Here is an 18216-nt window from a genome sequence, read left to right as displayed (position 1 = left end):
TTTTTTTTTTTTTTTTTTTTTTTTTTTTTTTTTTTTTTTTTTTTTTTTTTTTTTTTTTTTTTTTTTTTTTTTTTTTTTAGGGGGAAGGGGGGAGGGGGGAGGTAGCTCTGGTTTCCTCTTGGGCGGCCAGATGCAGTTGGCTCATATCAGAACGTAGTTCCTGGCTCCTTAGCCTGTTTGTTCTGAGGCCCTCTCTGTGCCCAGTCTGGTGGATAGCCTCCAGGCCCTGCCCTCAGGCAGGTAACAGTCTGGGGGAGAGATGCCAGCAATAAAGGCCGGTCTTAGGCGCAGCGGAAGGGGAGAGCCCTGAGGAGAGCCCTGAGTCGTAGTTTGTTGGTATGCTAGTACCATGCCTCAGTTTCCCCAGCCATAGGAAAAGAGCAATTAAGTTGGTCCCCTTCTTTGTGCCTGCCCCCTGTCTGCTGGGGTGGGCGAGTTAGGAACCGGAAAGAGTGAATGAAAGGCTGTTTGCGTGACTCTGTGCTCTGCTTCTCTGAAAGGGAGCTGATACTGCTTACAGTTTACAAGGCCTGTTACAGCTGCAGTGCTATTTTGCCCGCAACTCAGCTCTGGGAGGGGCAGACAAATTGGAATCCTGTCCCCTGGAAGTGGTGCAGGGCATGGGGCAGGGGACATCCCCTCAGGTGAGCACCAAATCCATGGAGAACCAGCTGGGCTGCTGAGGGCTGAGGGCTGGGTGACTCACAGTCAGAGGTGGGCAGGGGGTGGGCCGGGGCAGGCAGGAGCCCATCCAGGGGCCTGGAATGGTGGGGATACCCAGTGCCCACCTCCAATGCCAGTCAGGCCCCCTTGGAGCCTCAGGGCTGGAAAGTTGGTAGGAGGGGCCTCCCACCCTTCAGGCCTGGCTGTCCTTTGAGGGTCTGGCTTCTGGCCCTGACCCCTCTTGGGGCTTTGTTTATGGCTGTAATTGTATCATTAGCTGAAGTTTATAGAGTTACTTAGCACCTGCCCCCACAGGGAGTGGCCCAACCACCCCCTGGCTTCTGTCTCTTCCTTTTCAAAGTCAACTTGGTTTGTGCCGGCAGCAGGGGTTTCCCCAACCGCAGCTGGCATGAAAGTCAGGTTGGGCCTTTGTCCTAGGGATGGAGGGCAATCAGCACTTGGGGCCCAGCTTGGGGCTGCCCTGGAGATGACCGTGGAAATTGGGTTGACCTCCTCTGATACAGAGGGAGGGTGGTCAGGATTTCTTGAGCTGCGAGAAGTGTCCACACCCCAGGATGCGGCAAGTGGATATGTATATAACGTCTCTATCTTCCTCTGAAAAGAGAGAGAGAAAGGTGCACTCCTTCTAGGCTGTTGTGAGGATTCAGGGTGGAGCGGTGTCTGGTACATGGTGAGTCCATGGTGTTGCTCTGTGTTTCACTGTGCGGCGTGTGTAATTGGTAGGAGTGTATGTGTGTAGTTACGAGATGGTAGGTATCTAGGTACCTGTGTGTGGATGAATTGTCTATGTGTGTCTATGAGGGTATAACCACACGATATCATATTAATGGAATATTCACCTAGTCTCTCTATGCTATAGTAGAACACTGTAAGAAAATTTAGTTATAAATAATAGTTGACAACATTTATTGTATATTTACTCCTTAGAGTAAAGTAGGAATGATTCTTTTCATTATCCAGATTCAGAGAAGTTAAGCAAGTTGCCAGAAGTCACACAGCCTGGAAGTGGTAAGGACTCTAACCTAGGTCCAACTGCCTCCAAAATCCATGTTCTGAATCTCTCAAGAAGGCCACTCAGGGTTTCTCAGGAGATCCCTCCTAAAAGGTGGGCAGGTGGGGGTTGGGAACCTTCTTTTACCCATGCAGGGTCTCGTGTTCCGAGGGGTAGGTGGGAACTCGCTGAGGTCTCTGCCCCAGGACCACACCTGTGTCCTGGCTGCTCTTTTGAACTGCTGACATAGGTGACCAAAGGACCTCTGCTGAGGACTCTCCTGACCGCCCCCCCCCCCCGGAGGGAGGAGAGGAGCTCAGACAAGGCTCCCTGGGTCTCCTTGGAAACCTCACACATTAACTTATCATGCAGCCCTCACTCGGCACTTGTTTACTCAGATGTGGGGAAAAGGCTGTGGCAGCTACTGAGTGAGAACCAGCAGCAAAGTCATGAGAACGCAGGAGTCCTCTCGCGGCCAGCCTGGATGGCTGCGGCAGGTCCCCCCTTCTGTCAGCCTCTCTCTCCATGGCTGGGAACCTAGATCATCTGTGGGGTCCCCTCCAGTGTGAACCTTCTACCCATCTTTGGCAAAGGCACCCGGACAGGAGGGGCTCCCCAAAGGGAGGCACGTGTGGTACGGCGGGCAGTGGCTTGGGGGGCACTGCTGAAGTCTACTCCATAGAGCTTGAGCTCAAGGCTGGCCTGGGCAGTGAGACCAGCCAGTTTCTCTTGGGACATAGAGCCAGCATGTGCTGAGCTCTGAGCTAAGTGCCACGTCGCCGTCGCCAGGAGATTGTTGAGAACAGGAGCTCCAGGGCCGGGCTGCTTTGGCTTGGAATCCCCCTCTGCGACTTTCTAAGCTGTGTGACCCCAGGCGAGCCGCTTCACCCTGCTGTGGCTCCGTTTGCACGTCTACAAAGCAAGGATTATGCTAGCACCTGCTTACTAGTGCTGCAGAGAGGGCTAAGAGATGTTTTTTAAGATTTTATTCATTTATTTTAAGGATAGCTCAAGCGGGGGGGGGGGACAGAGTGAGAGAGAGAATTCCAAGCAGATTCTACATTGAGCTCAGAGCCCGACTAGGGTCTCAATTCTAGGACCCTGAAATCAGGACCTGAGCCGAAATCAAGAGTCAGACGCTTAACTGACTGAGTCACCCAGGCGCCCCATCTGTGCTGAGTATTTGGACGCATGCTGCATGTATGAGACCTAGAATAGCATCGTGCTCCGAAATGTTAGTTATTAATCATAAGGGATGCTTACAACTCATTTATTTATTTCGCATTTCCAAGTGAGGAAATAGAGGATAGAGAGCTCTAGTGAAGAAAAAAAAGACCGATGGGTTGCAAACAGAACCCCCCTGCACATCTAACAGCCTGGAAAGAAATGCCTCACAGGGGGCTTTGCGGCTTCTGTGGCCACAGCCCCCATCATTCCCTGGTGACCATGCCCAGCCCAGCCCAGTCCCTGTGCTTAACAAGATCTCATAGGGAACCTGACCATGCTTGCAGCATCTCTACTGCCCCTGCCCTGCCCTGCCCCGCCCCGCCTCTGGGGATTGCTTGGGTAGCATCTGGCCTGGCCCCTTACTACCCACCCCTGACCCATGGCTTTCCTCCACACTTCTGCTGCCCGCCCCTCCTCCACTCTGCACCAAGGTGCAGATGCCCGGCTGCGGTATGAGCAAAGGCAGCGGTGATATCCCAGCCATAGGGCAGGATCTGGGACTTCAGTGCTTTGCTGTGGGACGTGCGGCAGTGGGTGACAGCAGAGGTCACTGGAGAGGGGCAGAGTCCTCACGGTTTTCTTTCCCGGCTCTTAGGTGTGGGCTTGAGGAGGAGAAAGGAGGCCTCAGGACCCGCAACCCCTCTTCCTCCGGTCCAGCTTCCTGGGGGCAGGCCTCTTTGTTGGCTTTTATCCCAATAATGGAGACCCCAAAGTAAAATGTGACGCCGTGGGGATTAATCCAAAATTCCAGCAGGTTTTCCAGAAATCCATGGTCCGTATTTCCTCCTCCCAGTCCTTGCTCATGCTCGTCCCTTCTCCTGGCACCCCCTCCTCTGCACCCCTCCCTCTAACCAGGTCCTCTGTCCATCAAGGCACACCTTCCTGGGAGACTGGGAGATTGTTCCATCTGACTGCAACCTTCACTGGATGTTATGACCGCCCGGGGGGCTCTTAAAACATGCTGGTACATTGGTAGAGCATGCAATGCTTGATCTCGGGGTCGTGAGTTCAAGCCCCACATAGGGCGTAGAGCTTGCTTAAAAGCAAAACAAAACAAAAAAAACAACCTACCAGCGCGTCTGAATCTTGAAAGAGGAGCCTAGGCGTCAATATGTTAAAAAGTCCCCAAATGACTTTGATGCCCTTTCTCCAAGGCAGAGACTCTCAAATATGCGTGGGCATCAGAATCACCTGGAATTGCTAGGGCCTTACCCCCGGGTTCCTGACTGAGTAGGTCCAGAATCCGTAGGGCTGCAAATTCCAGTTGGTCTGGAATTTGTATTTTGGATGAGTTCTCAGGTGATGCTAATGCCGCTGGCCCCCAGACCATGCTTTGAGAACTACTCACTGCTTCGCAGCTTCCCAAGCAAGAGCTTTCTGTCTCCGGCTCTCTGATTGCTTTGGATCTCTTAGGCCTGTCTTCTTTCTGAAGCCAGGTCCCAAGGGGCGGGGACCACTGTGAAACCATTTGGTGACTCCTAATTCCTGGGATCATCAGCCTCCCTTCCCCTCCCTGGCTCTCTGCCCCCACCTCCTGTTAAACTGACCACGGTCCAGCCTTGTAGTCTCGGCACCACCCTCTGGGACATGTGCTCAGGAAATATTTGCTGCTTGGGGCACCTGGGTGGCACAGCGGTTGAGCGTCTGCCTTCGGCTCAGGGCGTGATCCCGGCGTTATGGGATCGAGCCCCACATCAGGCTCCTCTGCTATGAGCCTGCTTCTTCCTCTCCCACTCCCCCTGCTTGTGTTCCCTCTCTCGCTGGCTGTCTCTATCTCTGTTGAATAAATAAATAAAATATTTTAAAATAAATAAATAAAAAATAAATAAATAAAATCTTAAAAAAAAAAAAAGGAAATATTTGCTGCTTGAACAAGGTGAGATGAGGTGGACACCAAAAGACAGTGCTGTCCCCAAGAGGCATCAGAACACAGGGCAGGATCTAAAGCTCCTGCGAAAGTGCTTGGGGACAGGGTGGCATTGCTGGATTAGGGGGGCCCTTGGCTCTGTTGAAGTAAGGCTGTAGAAAGACCCACCGTGTGACTTTACCTTCCTACCCTGTGGTGGGCAAGTACGGCATCAGTGCTTGAATTGTGTTTCTTATGACTAATAAAAATGATGAAACGTGCACAGAAAGCAGCTGTGCCCTTCTCCTTCCTCAACCAGACTAGAGATGTTGGCAGGGGGGTGTCACTGTGGGAATGCAGGGGTGTCTCCATCATCTTCTAGGAGGTACTGGGCCTTGAGGGCAGCAGATAGTCAGGCCACCTTGGGGGCTCACCCCTGGACTCTTGGGGTGGATCCTTCGTTGGAAGCTGGAGGAGTCACGCTGGGAGGTGAGAAGAGGTGGTGGCAGGGTCTTTGGCCCTGCAGAGGGGTGGCAGGGGGGGCTTGACTCCTGAGCTGATCAGTCAACAGGTGAACGGAACACTCCAGCGCCAGCACCCGGAGCCCTGAGGTTGGATCTGTTTTGTGTGCTCCTGTGTCCCCCAGGGCCCAGAAGAGAGCCTGGGGACCCAGTGGGAGCTCAGTAAATTTTTGCGGAGTGAGCGCATGAGTGTGAATTGAGCCCCCATCAAGTGCCCAGAAATGAGGACGCAGCGGGTCTCTGCCCTGCAGGCAGGGTGTCAGCTTCACTACCTAATACTCGGGTCGGGTACACAGCTGGACAAGGAGAAGCTCCCTGTCTCTCCCCTGCCACCCCCCCCCCGCCACCTGTTCTCCCCAGGATCCAGGTCCAGCTTCACTCTGCTTTAGGGCTGACAGCCTGTCCCTTCCTGTAGAGAGTTTGCCAGCATCCCCCCGCACCCCCCCCCCGGCCCAGTTCTACCAGTGGGTCTGTGGGGTGGGGCTTCGGTTTATTTTCTCTTGTTTGCCAAGGGAAGTCACAGCCTGTCCTCTGCCTTGTTTATAATTGGTTTGGGGACAGCACCTGCCCCAGCCCCCCCTGCAGTCCCTGAGAGGTACAGAGTGGCCAGGAGATGACACACTATCCTGTCTAGCCCCTGTTGCCTGTTGTCCCCTCCCGGCCCTGGCCAGGTGTGCTCTCAGCTGCCCCTGTGGTGGGGTGCGGCTGGCTCTGCTGTGGGCCGGCTGGCGCAGTGGTGCTGGGAGCCGTAGAAGCTAGCTGCTGCTACCCCATATTTTGGAGAGTGGAGGACTGAGGCCTGGGGAGCATGAGGGAACCTCTCCAGCACCGCATGGCCTGGGACACCATTAGGGGCAGCAGGCATGAACTGAGCACGTCCTGGGTGCCTAGCGCTGTGCCGTTTGAGCAGGGTGGGTGGGAATGAGCTTGTCCCTCAAAGCTGACAGCCCAGCGGGGAATTGCAGGAGCCACAGACGACAGAGAAAGGCGGATTGGTGGAACATAGTACAAAAGTACGTATGAACGAATGGAAATGTGTCCAAGCCTGGCCTTTTGCTCTGAAACGTGTTCTTCCTTGGTCTGGAGAGAGTTCTTACCAAAAGGCTGGTGCCAGCATGGAGACCTTGGCTCAGCCCTACCCACCCTCTGGGCCCCAGAAAGGGCAGCTCTATTGCTCCCTGGATCCTTTTACCGGGGGGTCACCTCTGCAGACCCGGGAAGCTTCCCTCCTGGACAGAGTCCTTCCTTTCGGGAAGACCAGAGGCTGCTCAGTGCAAGGGGAGGCCAGGGAAAGGCAGCTGGCCACCCACCTGCCATTCGGAAGCCCCGGGCCACGGGGGAGGTGCTAAATTGGGCCCAACAGCTCAGACCTCTTTGGGCCTGCCTGTTGCTGCGCCACCAAGACTTGACCTGGAATCTGGGGCGGTGGTTCTGCACCCCCCCCCACCTCCAGCACCTTTTCTCCTCCCCTCTTTCCTTTGCCCTCCACATTCCCATCCCTCTGAACCTTCCCCGTGTCAGCCTAACGAGCCCTGCTGTTGCGGGCCCAAAGAATGGCCCAGGGCAGGGTGAGATGGGTGTGAAGGTGCCCACCCTGACACCTCCCCTTGCCCTTGAGCAGCCAGGGGCTTGCGGTGGCTGGGTCACCCTGAGGTGGTGGTGGGGAGATGGGCCAAGGGGTAGCCACCCCTGGCCTGCTGGGGGAGCCCCTCCACAGACAGCCCCCGGGCATCATCAGATACTCCAGACCTGTGACTGACTATAGATTTCCTTCCAGTTTGTTGGGCCTAATTATAGTGGTTTTCAAAGCCAGGAGTGAGAAGATAATATTAGAACTTCCGTTTCTTTTTTTTTTTTCTTTATATCCCATCCTTTTCTCCCCCTTTTTATTGTGAAATACACCATCATTGCTGATAAGAGCATAAACATACATGTATGCTGCAATAAGTAATTGTAAACACCCAGGTAACCACTGCCCAGATGAAGAAACAGAATGTTGGCCACGCCCCAGAATCAGCTTGTGTGCCCCGCCTCTGTCACAACCCCTTCCCCCCGGAGGTTTTTCTGATCATCAGTTCTTGCTTTTTCTTATTACGGAACCACCGATGTCTGCAATCTTTATCGGAAGAGTTTACTTTTGCCTGATTTTGAATTTGATACGGTTAGAACGACATTGAACATGTTATTTTATGTCAGGTTGTTTCTGCTCCACATTTCGCTTGTGCGATCCATCCAGGTGATGACGTGTAGCTCTCCTGTGTTCGTCTGCACTGTGCAGCGCTCCCCTGTATGAACTTGCCGTCATGTTTGTATCCACCCTGCTACTTGTGGACGTTGGGGCTGCTTTCCTTTTTTGGCTACCGTGAGCAGTCCTGTAGGAATATCCTCGGGTGTATTTCCTGGTGCATTGGTGCGTACATTTCTCCAGAGTGCTAGAGCACAGGGTGTAAGAGGGAGAGGGCCAAGCAGGCTCCACGCTGAGCGCGATCCCTGATCCGGGGCTCGATCCCATGACCCTGAGATCATGACCTTAGCCGAAATCAAGAGTCGGCTGCTCAACCGACTGAGCCACCCAGGCGCCCCACCTTTAATAAATATCTTGTTAAGTGGTTGTACCAATTTATTCCTCACCAGTGGCCCCTGAGAGCTCCTCTTGCTCCATATTCTAGCCAACACTTGGTATTGCTAGACTGTTTAACTTCTGCCCTGCTGGTGAGTGTGGCACAGTATCTCATCGTGGGTATAATTTGCATTCCCCTTCTCATCTTTTTTTATAGATCTGTTTTTGTGGATGTTTGCTGACCTGTGTGATCTATTCATACTTCGGTATTTATAAGCGATTTATGAGAAAAGCATATACTGGGTGCTCAACATTTTGTACTCATTAGCGGTGTGCGGTCAGCATGGCGGAAAGACTGTGACAATACCGAATGCCAGGGAGGGGCAGCAGGTTGGGAGGTCGGAAGGTGGTCTTCAGAGGAGGCCCCTGATGGGGCAGCCTCTGCCCAGAGTGTACCAAGGCCCTCTTGCCCAGCATGTCTGGCAGAGGAGGGGGAAAGCTCTAGGACTAGAGCCCTCAGCAGATACTGTACAACTTAGAATTAGCAGGTGCCTGTCCTTCAAGGTCTCCTCGGGCAGTCGTTCTCAACTGGTGGTGATTTTTGCCTCCAGGGGACATTTGGCAATGTCTGGTGACATTTTTGGTTGTCACAACTCAGGAAATGCTACCAGCATTTAGTAGGTAGAAGCCTGGGATGCGGCTGACACCTAAAATGCTTAGGACAGCCCCCCAAAGAGGCATCGTCTGGCCCGGAGTGTCAGTGCTGAGGTTGAGAAACTCTGATCTGGGAACAGAGCCAGGAGACTGAGATTTGCCATGAACTTGCTGCATAGCCTTGGGGAAGTCTCTTCAGTGCTTGAAGCCTCAGTCCCCTCCTAGGGACTATGAGGGTATGGGGTGGGCTGTGCCCTCCCCTTCGTGAGGCCGTTGTCAGGACTAGGGAGAGGGAGCTTGTGTAGGCACTTTGGGAAGCATCCCTGCCAAGGGGCCTCTGCTCCTTGTTTCCTTTATGGTACCAGCCCCTCCCCCTTGACTGTGCTCCCTGTCCACTGAACTGGAGGAGTCAGGTGACCAGATGTGGGCTCGGCCCTGGTTCCTGCCTCAGGGCCTGGTTCCAGGCCTCAGGGCTGTGGGGGAACCGCCCTGAGGGCCCCAGGCTTTTGATGAGGGCAGCAAAAATGAGGGGCTCTCTGGGGAACCCCGGGGCCCAGGTAAAACCATTTCTGACTTTGTCCTTAGCTGCGTGGGAGTCCAAGGTTGTGTGGGGTGATAAGAGGTGCCTGTCATATTCTTTATCTGAGGCCCTGTTGGAAGTCCGGGCCATGAGGGGTGGAAGCCAGAGGTCATTCTTGGGGGCTTTGTACACCCAGGCCAGCCTCCTACTTACTCTCTGTGTTCTTCCAGAGTTGCGATCCCAGGGAGGGCCCAGGGTTGGGTCAGAGTCTGGGTCAGAGCCCTTGGGGCCTCTCCGACCTCCCTGTTCTGGGGTGCACTTTACCTCCGTGGCATCTCCAGCCTCCTCCAGAAGTCATGGCCTGCCTGATCTTTCCACCACACTGTCCCTTCACGAAAGGGCCCAGTGAACTCATCCACCCTGAGGGATAGGTGACTGACAATGGCTTCGTGATTGCCAGCCTTTCTTGACAAGGAGTATTACCTATCCAAGGTGGGAATCCCTTCCTTAGGCACCAGAAAGAAATGCTAGTGAAATGCCCGTTTCTTTGACAGGCTGTTAGAGAAGTACTTTGGGGGCTGAGGAACCTCTGAAATCACATGTGTAGCAAGAGCGTGTTGTCACAGGTGAAAATCGTCTGGCGGCTCATACCCTCCCAGGACTTCATAGAGTGATCTTGGTCTCGGGGTGGGCTGTATAGGAAGACTATGAACTGGTGTCTGGAGGCCCTGGGAAGGCCCAAGGCCAAGATGACAGATACATGGTCAGTCAGGAAGGTGGTGGACTGTAGGGCTTCAGGCTAAGAGGATCCATGTCTCCAGGAGGGGCCGGGAGGGTGTGTAGGTTAGGGCTAGGCCTGCATTGGACCTGGTAGGGTTCCTGAAAATTCTTGTCCCTCTGTGCCTCTCCATCTTGGTGCAGGGGCAGGATGGCCTAAGCCCTGTGAGGCCAGGCTGTGTGGGTAGTGGGGGGGTGGTGGCTGTCAGAGGCTCAGTCTGGGAGGCGGGAGGGCAGTATAGGGGTCCTGGAGCCCAGGGTAGGTGCGATGGGGTGAGACGTGTTGGGAGCCCGTCTGCGTCGGGTAGTCTTGTGGGTGTGCGAGGACTTCCGGGCGGGCGTGCGGTTCCCTCTGCACTGTGAGTAATCCTCGGCCACACTTGCAGCTCCCAGGGGATTGTGCAACTTCCTCTCAGGCTGAGGTGCAGGGGGCTGGGTGAGAAACAGTACTGGGGAGAATGAGGAAACTGGGTCCAGTGCCTGGGGCAGGGGCCTGGCCCTGGGCTCTGGCCCCCCAAGGAGCTGAGCTTTCCCGGGGGCTCCTTCCAGGGGACCACTGTCTCCCAGGTATGAGGGAGTGTGTGTGTGTGTGTGTGTCTCCTGCCTTTGGGCAGGCGGGTGAGTGGGGATGAGCCCCCCAAGGGCTGCACTGGCATCGGGGTAGCTTTTGAAGAGGGTTAGGGGAGATATTGAGCAGGGTCAGGGTTGGGGAAGCAGGTGGCACAAAGGAGGGGTCCCTGGCCAGGATTGTGGGGGGCAGGGGACGGGGATGGTGGAAAGCGAGGGAAATCAGGAGTCAGAGGCACCGGCTCCTGCCCCACTTCTGAGGAGCTATGCCACGCAGGTGACCGCAGCACCCCCTGCCCGGTCTCCACATCTCCAGGCTTGTTTAGAGGTTCTGGTGAGGAGGTAACGATGTGCGTAGCCTGGCACCAGCCAAGCCACAGTACGTACCTCCTTGCCTCGGGAACTGGGAGCAGATACTCTACTGGTGCCCCTGGGCTCGAATCCTAGCCCTGTTACTCCGCAGCTAAGTGATCCTGGTGAGTCACTTAGCCTCTTGGTGCCTCAGTGTCCTCATCTGTAAACTGTGTGGGTTCATTCAGGGGCTTAAAAGGCTTAATTCACGCAGAGCGCTCAGGGCCACTCTTGCCACACAGTATGTCAGCGCTCTGCACAGGTGAACCTTTCCATGGTGCGTAAGCATGTTTGCGAACAGCAAAAAACTGCCCGCTGTTCGTGTGACTATTTTTGATGGCGGGGCTTTGAGTGGGCACTGGGGATGATAATAAGAAGCGCTCACATTCCCAGGCCTTACTTCCTTTCAGGTACTGTGCCAAGGGCTTGACCTGCATCAGCCCCTTGAACCCTCAAGAGTCCCCCCTTGGGGTGGGTGCTGTCATTACCCCATTTCATAGCCGGGGATGTGGAGGCAGAGAAGGGGTGAGTGACTTGCCTCAGGGCAGTGTATCAGGGGGAGGAACCGCAGAATGGTCCACCGGAGCCCTGAAATGGACCCGCCGCCCATCCCAGCCCCTTTCCTGGGTTTATCTGGAGGAGGCGGGTTGGTAGGAGGGAGCAGGGCCCGCTGTGAAGGTGAGAGGGCCTCGGGCCAGTCTCCATTAAGTAGCCAACTAACATAGAGTGAAGTGAACAGAGGGAATGGCTTTTTCGTGATTGGAGTTGGAGTGAGCTTCCTGCCAGTGTGTGGAGTCAAGAGAGGGGCTGGAGACCCTGAGCTGGGGGCGCGGTATGGTGCAGGAGTTATGAATGGGGCCCCAGATTCAGACAGATCTCGCTTTGAATTCTGCCTGAGCCATGTACTGTGTGACGCTGGGACTCAGTTTCCTCATGTGCAAAACCAGGGTAGTAAGAGTCCCTACCTCTTAGGGTGACGGTGAGGATAAACTGAGATACCATACCAAGGTGCTTAGCACAGGCCTGGCCCAGAGTGAGTGTCTGATGAATGGATGCCTTTATTAGGCACCTGTTGTACAGAAGGTCATGTCCTGGGCGGGGAGTTTGGGCCACACAGATCTCCCTAGAGGGCTCTAATTTGAACTGCGGATCAAGGCCACTAATGGGACCCTAATTTCTGGCCATGAAATCAACTTAGTGGGTCTCAATGAACGGTTTTGTTTTTTGTTTTTTTTTCCAATGAAAAAGAAGATATAGAGAGAACAGCCAGTGTATTGCATGCTATTGGCCAAGTGTTGTTTTGTGCAGCTTTTCTGTTTCAGGTTCATAAGTGTGTCTATGTGTGCTGTGTGTATGTGTGTGTGTGTGTGTACTGGGCCAAATATTTTTCTGTAGATCATGGTCAAGATATTTGGGTCACTTCCTTAGAGATTATCTCCCTCTTGGGCAACGTTTATGGAACACCTACTGAGTGCAAGACCCAGCATCACATGCTGGGGGCCAGACTGGGAATTCTGGGCCCAATTCTTAGCATGGTGTATGTGGGTGAGTGGGCCCTGTGGGGGGTCAGCAGAGGGTGAGGTGGCGAGGGAAGGCTTTCTGGGTGATGACATACATTGGGTAGGGGCAGTGTGGGGGTGACAGTGCCCACGGCGAATGGTTGACTCGGGGTCTGGAGCTAGAGAGCCATCTTGGGAGGTGGGGGCTCCCTGTCAGTGGGCTGCAGGGCCAGGCCTGGCCAGAAGTGTCCATGCTAGCTAGAGCAGAGGACCGGGTGGGGGTCATCCCAGGGCACTGAGCAAGGACTGTGCCCACCTTCTCTGGCTGGGGTGGGGTGGAGGAAGACTCAGGATTACCGATGCTGCTCCCGTCCCCAAGACTTGCAGGATCTACAGTGGCTTAGTAAGACCCCGGGCCTGTGCCTTAGCCGTTTCCTCCCCTGCCCTGGGCCTTGGGGGCCTACTGAGCATTCTGCCCTCTACTGCCCCAGCTGGCCTCAGTGAGTCTGGCCTAGAACCTGGATCAGCCATGAGCCCTGGTCCGGGGGCCAGAAGCCTTTCTACTACTTAGATCTCTGCCCAGGGCCAGTTGGGGCCTCAGCTTCTTCATCTGTAAAGTGGGCATACTAACCCCTGAGCAGTCGGCCTTCCGGTTGGTGATGCTAGTCTTGTGACCTAATATGGATGAACTGGCTGTAGGAAGTGTGGAGGGTTCTGGGTGGATAGTCATTGTCATCTCTAAAGCTGAGTGAGCTGGGAAAGGTCATGAGCACATCAGCTGCCTGGCCGGAGAGCCCCCGCCTCCCCACCCCATGACCTGGGGCTGTGGGGCAATAGTGGGGAGAGGCCTGTGACCCATGGTGAGCTGGGACTATCCCTGGCTCTGAGGGGGAGGTGGCCTTTCAGGGGCCTCAGAGGATGAGACCCAGGTCAAACCTGGGTCTGGGAACCCCCGTTTCCAGAGTCCTCCCCTACAAGGGGCACCCTAGGAGCCCCAGCTTGGAAGTGTTGCCAGGTGGAGGAGCAGTGCTCGGGGACTGACCGGCGGAGGCCAATTTCCAGGAAGCCATGGGTGGCTTCTAGCCTGCTGTGCCCAGAGCCCAGAGGCTCAGGTGTGAGCTCCCACAGTAGAATATGGTATCTAATGATAGGTCTCATATACTGAGCATCTGTTTCCGGGCACTGGGTTAAGTGCTTTTGTGCATTTGCAAATTTAATCTTCACAATAGCCTAATATACAGGTCTTTTATTATCCGGTTTTATAGATGAGCAAACTGAGGCCCAGAATGGTGAAGTCTTTCCCCCAAGGGGACCTAGCCTAGTGAGTGGCAGAACTGGGCTGAGGCTGTGAGTTCTGGATTCAGGTTGCCAGGGTTGAAATCTGGACAGTACCTCTGACTAGCTGTGTGACCTTGGACACAAGTGACCGAATCTCTTTGACCCCCAGTTTCTTGCTCTGAGAGATGGGATAACATCAGTGCTTTCCTCAAGGGTTCTTGTAAGAATTACAGGAGATAATGCAGGTGACCTGCTGCCCATAATAAGGGCCCAGTAAGTACGATCTGCCTCATCATCTCCTGCGTGCGGCAGTAACCTGCTGGGTGACCTGGGCTAGCTGTCTGCTGCTGACCCCTTCCTCATGTAGGGGAGGAAAACTTTTTCCTTCTTCCCTTCTAGGTTCTTTGGCTGGCCTAATAATTAAACTGACGTAAGTCAGATGGACAGAAGAAAAACAAATTTAATTTTGTACGTACAAGATCCCCAAAGATATGAAGCTCCAAGAAGTGACCAAAGCAGGCAGCTTTTATGCCATTCGGACAAAGAAACAATACATTTGTGAAGAATTGACAACAGAAAGGGGTTTGGGCTTGGGGTAGCTAATTAGTAAAGAAGTAACAAGGGTTGTTTATACAGCCTTCTGGGTCCTGAATTCCCTCTTTCTGGTGATAAGGGTGTCTCTCTGCCTCCTGGTACAGGGAGGGTACCTTTCAGGTGGGAGATTTATTTCCTGCTCTCAGGGGCACAAAGGAGGGGCGGACTGTCCTTCTTGTACCTGCTGTCTCTTAAGTAACTTTAATTCAAAATAATCAACATGCCCAAGTGTATTTGGGGTGGCGTGTCTCGTCCCCTTCAGTTTTACCTGAAGTCTAGAAGCTGAGCTGGTGGAGTGCTCCATTATTTCATTGAATTAATCTTGAAAAGAGGTCAGTTCAGTTAAGCAGTTGTGTTTCATTTTAGCAGACGGGATGCGCCTGGGCATCCTAAAGTGAGGCCTCTGTCGTGTGAGAAATCAGTATTGAATAAGGCATTTTTATGGAAAGAAAAGCAAACCAAAGGTGAGTGACCAGAGCGGACTACGATCCCAGTTTCTGAGTTCTGAAGGCAGCTGGCTGAGAAGGTTTCGAGATGTCAGGCTCAAAGCATCTTCAGATGGAGTGAGGGCAGACAGGGGCAATCTGCCAGATCTTCGTGGTTGGCAGTTTGAATGTCTCTGGTGATCTTTTCTGAGTGGCCCACACAACAGGATTGCCTCTGCATGAGCGGTCGTGGTGATTTCTCTGAAGGTTCCCTCAAGTTGTTCACACGGTGTGAGGCTTCAGGGAAAAGGGCAGCTTTTATTCTTAGCGATTCTACGTGAAGAGCAGGAGAACATTGGGAGCATTAGTTTGGAGAGTTGTAGCCAAGTACTGGAGGAAACAGGTAGAAAAGGAAACTTCACTGAGAGCTAACAGCACTAGAATCTGATATCCAAAAGGATGTACTATAATTTTTCATCGAAACAATTTTTTTTCTCTACAGTTACCCCCATGACTACCAAAGGTCATCAAAGTAAGACTAATTTGTTTGCAAAATGGGTTTAGTTTGAATAAACTTAACTTACTATTTATAAATGCAGCAAGAACTTGCAGCAGACTATAGAGAATATTTTCATCTGCTTTGTTGGAACTTTTCCTAAGGAATCTCAGATTGGACTTTTAAAAACCTCTCGAGGAGAGGAAGCTGAGCGAAGGACGTGTCATCAGGCTTTACCTGCAATCACTCTAGATTTAGGTTAATTCCTCTTTTCTCAAAGTCCCCCAAATATCCTGAGGTTTCTGTGCCTGCCGGGAAGTAACTTTCCTTGCTCACCTGGTGAGGCTGCTGGGAAGCCTGTAAGCAGGGTACCAGGCTGATTTCTCCAAGGGGCTTTATTGGCTCCACAGAATCAACTTTAGTTCCTTAAAGCTGTCTGGTCATATCTGAGTCGATGCACGTCTCCCTCAAATATTACATTCCAGTCAAAGCCTTGGTAATATAGCCAACGTTTCCAGTTGTGTCCTGTTATTGGGAGAACAGGTATTTATTGAACTTGTGTAAATAACTATATTGTTGTGAAAATAAGAATACTCACTAAGAGTTTTCAAATTCTGGAGGCGTCAGGTAGGGAGAAAAAGGTCAATGTTTCAATTCTATCGACAAAGGTATAATTTACTAAATTGCTGTAAGTCATGGTTTTTTTAAGAGAAAAAAGATTTTTTTTTAAATCTGGAAAAAATGAAATATTAAAGATCCAACAATGTTTTATTTATTTTATTTTTTTAAAAGATTTTTATTTATTTATTCGACAGAGATAGAGACAGCCAGTGAGAGAGGGAACACAAGCAGGGGGAGTGGGAGAGGAAGAAGCAGGCTCATAGCGGAAGAGCCTGATGTGGGGCTCGATCCCATAATGCCGGGATCACGCCCTGAGCCAAAGGCAGACACTTAACCGCTGTGCCACCCAGGTGCCCCAAGATCCAACAATGTTTTAAATAAAAAGTCATAATAATCGTAATCATCTTTATCAGGTAATTCAGTTTCATGTAATTAAGTTTTGTTGGTATTGACCTTTTTTTTTTTTTTTTTAAAAGATTTTATTTATTTATTTGACAGAGATAGAGACAGCCAGCGAGAGAGGGAACACAAGCAGGGGGAGTGGGAGAGGAAAAAGCAGGCTCATAGCGGAGGAGCCTGATGTGGGGCTCGATCCCATAACGCCGGGATCGCGCCCGGAGCCGAAGGCAGACGCTTAACCGCTGTGCCACCCAGGCGCCCCGGTATTGACCTTTTGTTAACAGTTTTATGAATCCAGTTTTCCCTTAGAGTTCTGCCAGTTTTTGCCCAGTTCAGTGTTATGATCTGCAAGTTACCAGAAACCCACATTCTAGAGTACTTGTCGGAGGCCTTTCAGTGACTCTTTCTGAAGATGAAACACTTTTGTAAAAGTGTCAGAGTAAGACAAGAACTTACAAAACTGACAAAACACTTAAAAATGCCTACGGTGAAAGATCTGATTAGCGCTCATTATAATGTTATTGACAAGGATAATTGATTATTTCTGTGACATACATTTTATGATAATAACTAGAATTACAAGTGATAAGATTGTATTAAGATATTTCAGATTTCTAGGACTTTCACACAGTTTCTGGAACACTTACAACATAGACCTATACAAATACATGATAAAGAAGACTTAATATTAGCTTTCTTTGACAGTGTTTCCCATATGATTTAACATAACAAATAGGTCTAATTAGTTTAAAATTCCCTCCCACCACATTTTAAGTTTTGTTATTGTTTTTGTTTATTGTAAAAAAGAAGAGAAAGAACAAATCGTTTTAGATATTCCAGAGCCCCTCTAGAAAATCCCAAAGTTAGTTTAAGGTCAAAAGGACTTTATTTAGAATTTGATTTGGGGAAAGTTTGTCGAACAATATTAAAAAGACTTGAATGCGTGCTAAGAAGATCATAGAGCATAATGAAACAATACTTAATTATCTATTTAACCAACATGACAATAAAAGATTTTAAAGGCAAATATAGAAGGTTCTATAGTTGTGAGCAAAACTTAGCTCTTTTCATATTGAGAAGACTTAGTTTTCTTAGGTAATCAAAGGCCTGATAATAAAGACAAATTTAAAAGGTTAAAAAGAAGGTGGGGGGGGGGGAAGGCTAAAAAAAAACCAAAAAACGTTTTATAACCTCTTATCAGAGCAGACCAATAGTCCAAGAAAACTTTGTCCTATTACCAGTTTTAGTTTTATAATAGCCAAACTATTGATATTAAAGCTTAGTTTTTAGAACCCTTCTAGTAACAATTTGATTTTAGCCACATAGGTCACACAAGGTAAAATTCTCTCACTCTCTCCTTTTCTTTAACTGTTTTTTAAAAGTATCTTCATACCTCATAACCTTTCCTAACCAAAATAACCACACCCTACGTTTTTTGCATAGAGTTGTTTCCCTTACTATTTCTAGTAGTGATTACATATATTAATTAAAATGTTTAACCCTTAAACATTTTAACTTTTAGTGAAAACTAACAAGTATACAATGGTGAACTGTATGTTACTGCAGCAGTCTATAAATTGGCAAATTTATAAATATATTTTATAATTTCTAGAAGCATGTGCCTTTTTTAATAGTACAATCTTTTAATGTTGTCAAGATATGTTTAACAGACCAAAGTATCTTTAGTTCCTCTGTAATAGGAAGACAAAATTTGGTAAACTTATGTTCAGTAATTAATGTTCAATATTTTACTTGGAAATGATATTGATATTCAATGAATTTCTATTATTTAACTTAGCAGAATTAGTGGTGGGAGTTATCAAAAGATTTGGGAAACTTTTTAAAGTAGACATAGTATAAAACACAATTATTGTTGAAAAGTGTATGTAAAAAAAGTTATTAAAAAAAAGCTTACGTAAACATTCTTATCCCATTCAGCTATCTAAATTACCTGTTTTAAACATTATTACTTTTAGATTACCCACAAAAACTGCATGAGACGTTAGACAAAATCAGACATCATCCCAAGGTATTTTTCCCCGCCGACAAATTTTGTAATGGAAAACGTAAACTTACTTGACCAGTAAACCACGGTGGAGTAAAAGTTGTATGTTTGCATCATAACTAATGCTCAGAACTCTGAAGGCACATCTATTTTAATTAAACCAACAAGCTTCAACAAGCTTTTCATTCCCAAAGATTATCC

General features: G+C 50.4%; 1 protein-coding gene across 7 annotated transcripts in view; it reads left to right on the top strand.

Annotated features, from left to right (window-relative positions):
- The window catches only part of TFEB (transcription factor EB), a 62774-nt gene that overhangs the window by 6224 nt on the left and 38334 nt on the right, over positions 1 to 18216 (top strand). The window contains exon 1 of one of the 7 annotated variants that reach the window (XM_034648150.1): positions 1075 to 1354. The exons of 3 other annotated variants lie outside the window; for them this stretch is intronic. The gene's annotated coding sequence lies outside the window, so the exon portion shown is untranslated. Of the gene's footprint in view, positions 1 to 1074; positions 1355 to 10188; positions 10348 to 18216 lie in introns of those variants that run through there. 3 more of the 7 variants (XM_034648147.1, XM_034648140.1, XM_034648141.1) reach the window with 3 other exon arrangements.

The sequence above is a fragment of the Ailuropoda melanoleuca genome, chromosome 19, assembly GCF_002007445.2.
Source record: "Ailuropoda melanoleuca isolate Jingjing chromosome 19, ASM200744v2, whole genome shotgun sequence".
Taxonomy (NCBI): domain Eukaryota; kingdom Metazoa; phylum Chordata; class Mammalia; order Carnivora; family Ursidae; genus Ailuropoda; species Ailuropoda melanoleuca.
This window is presented reverse-complemented; position numbering and strand designations above follow the sequence as displayed.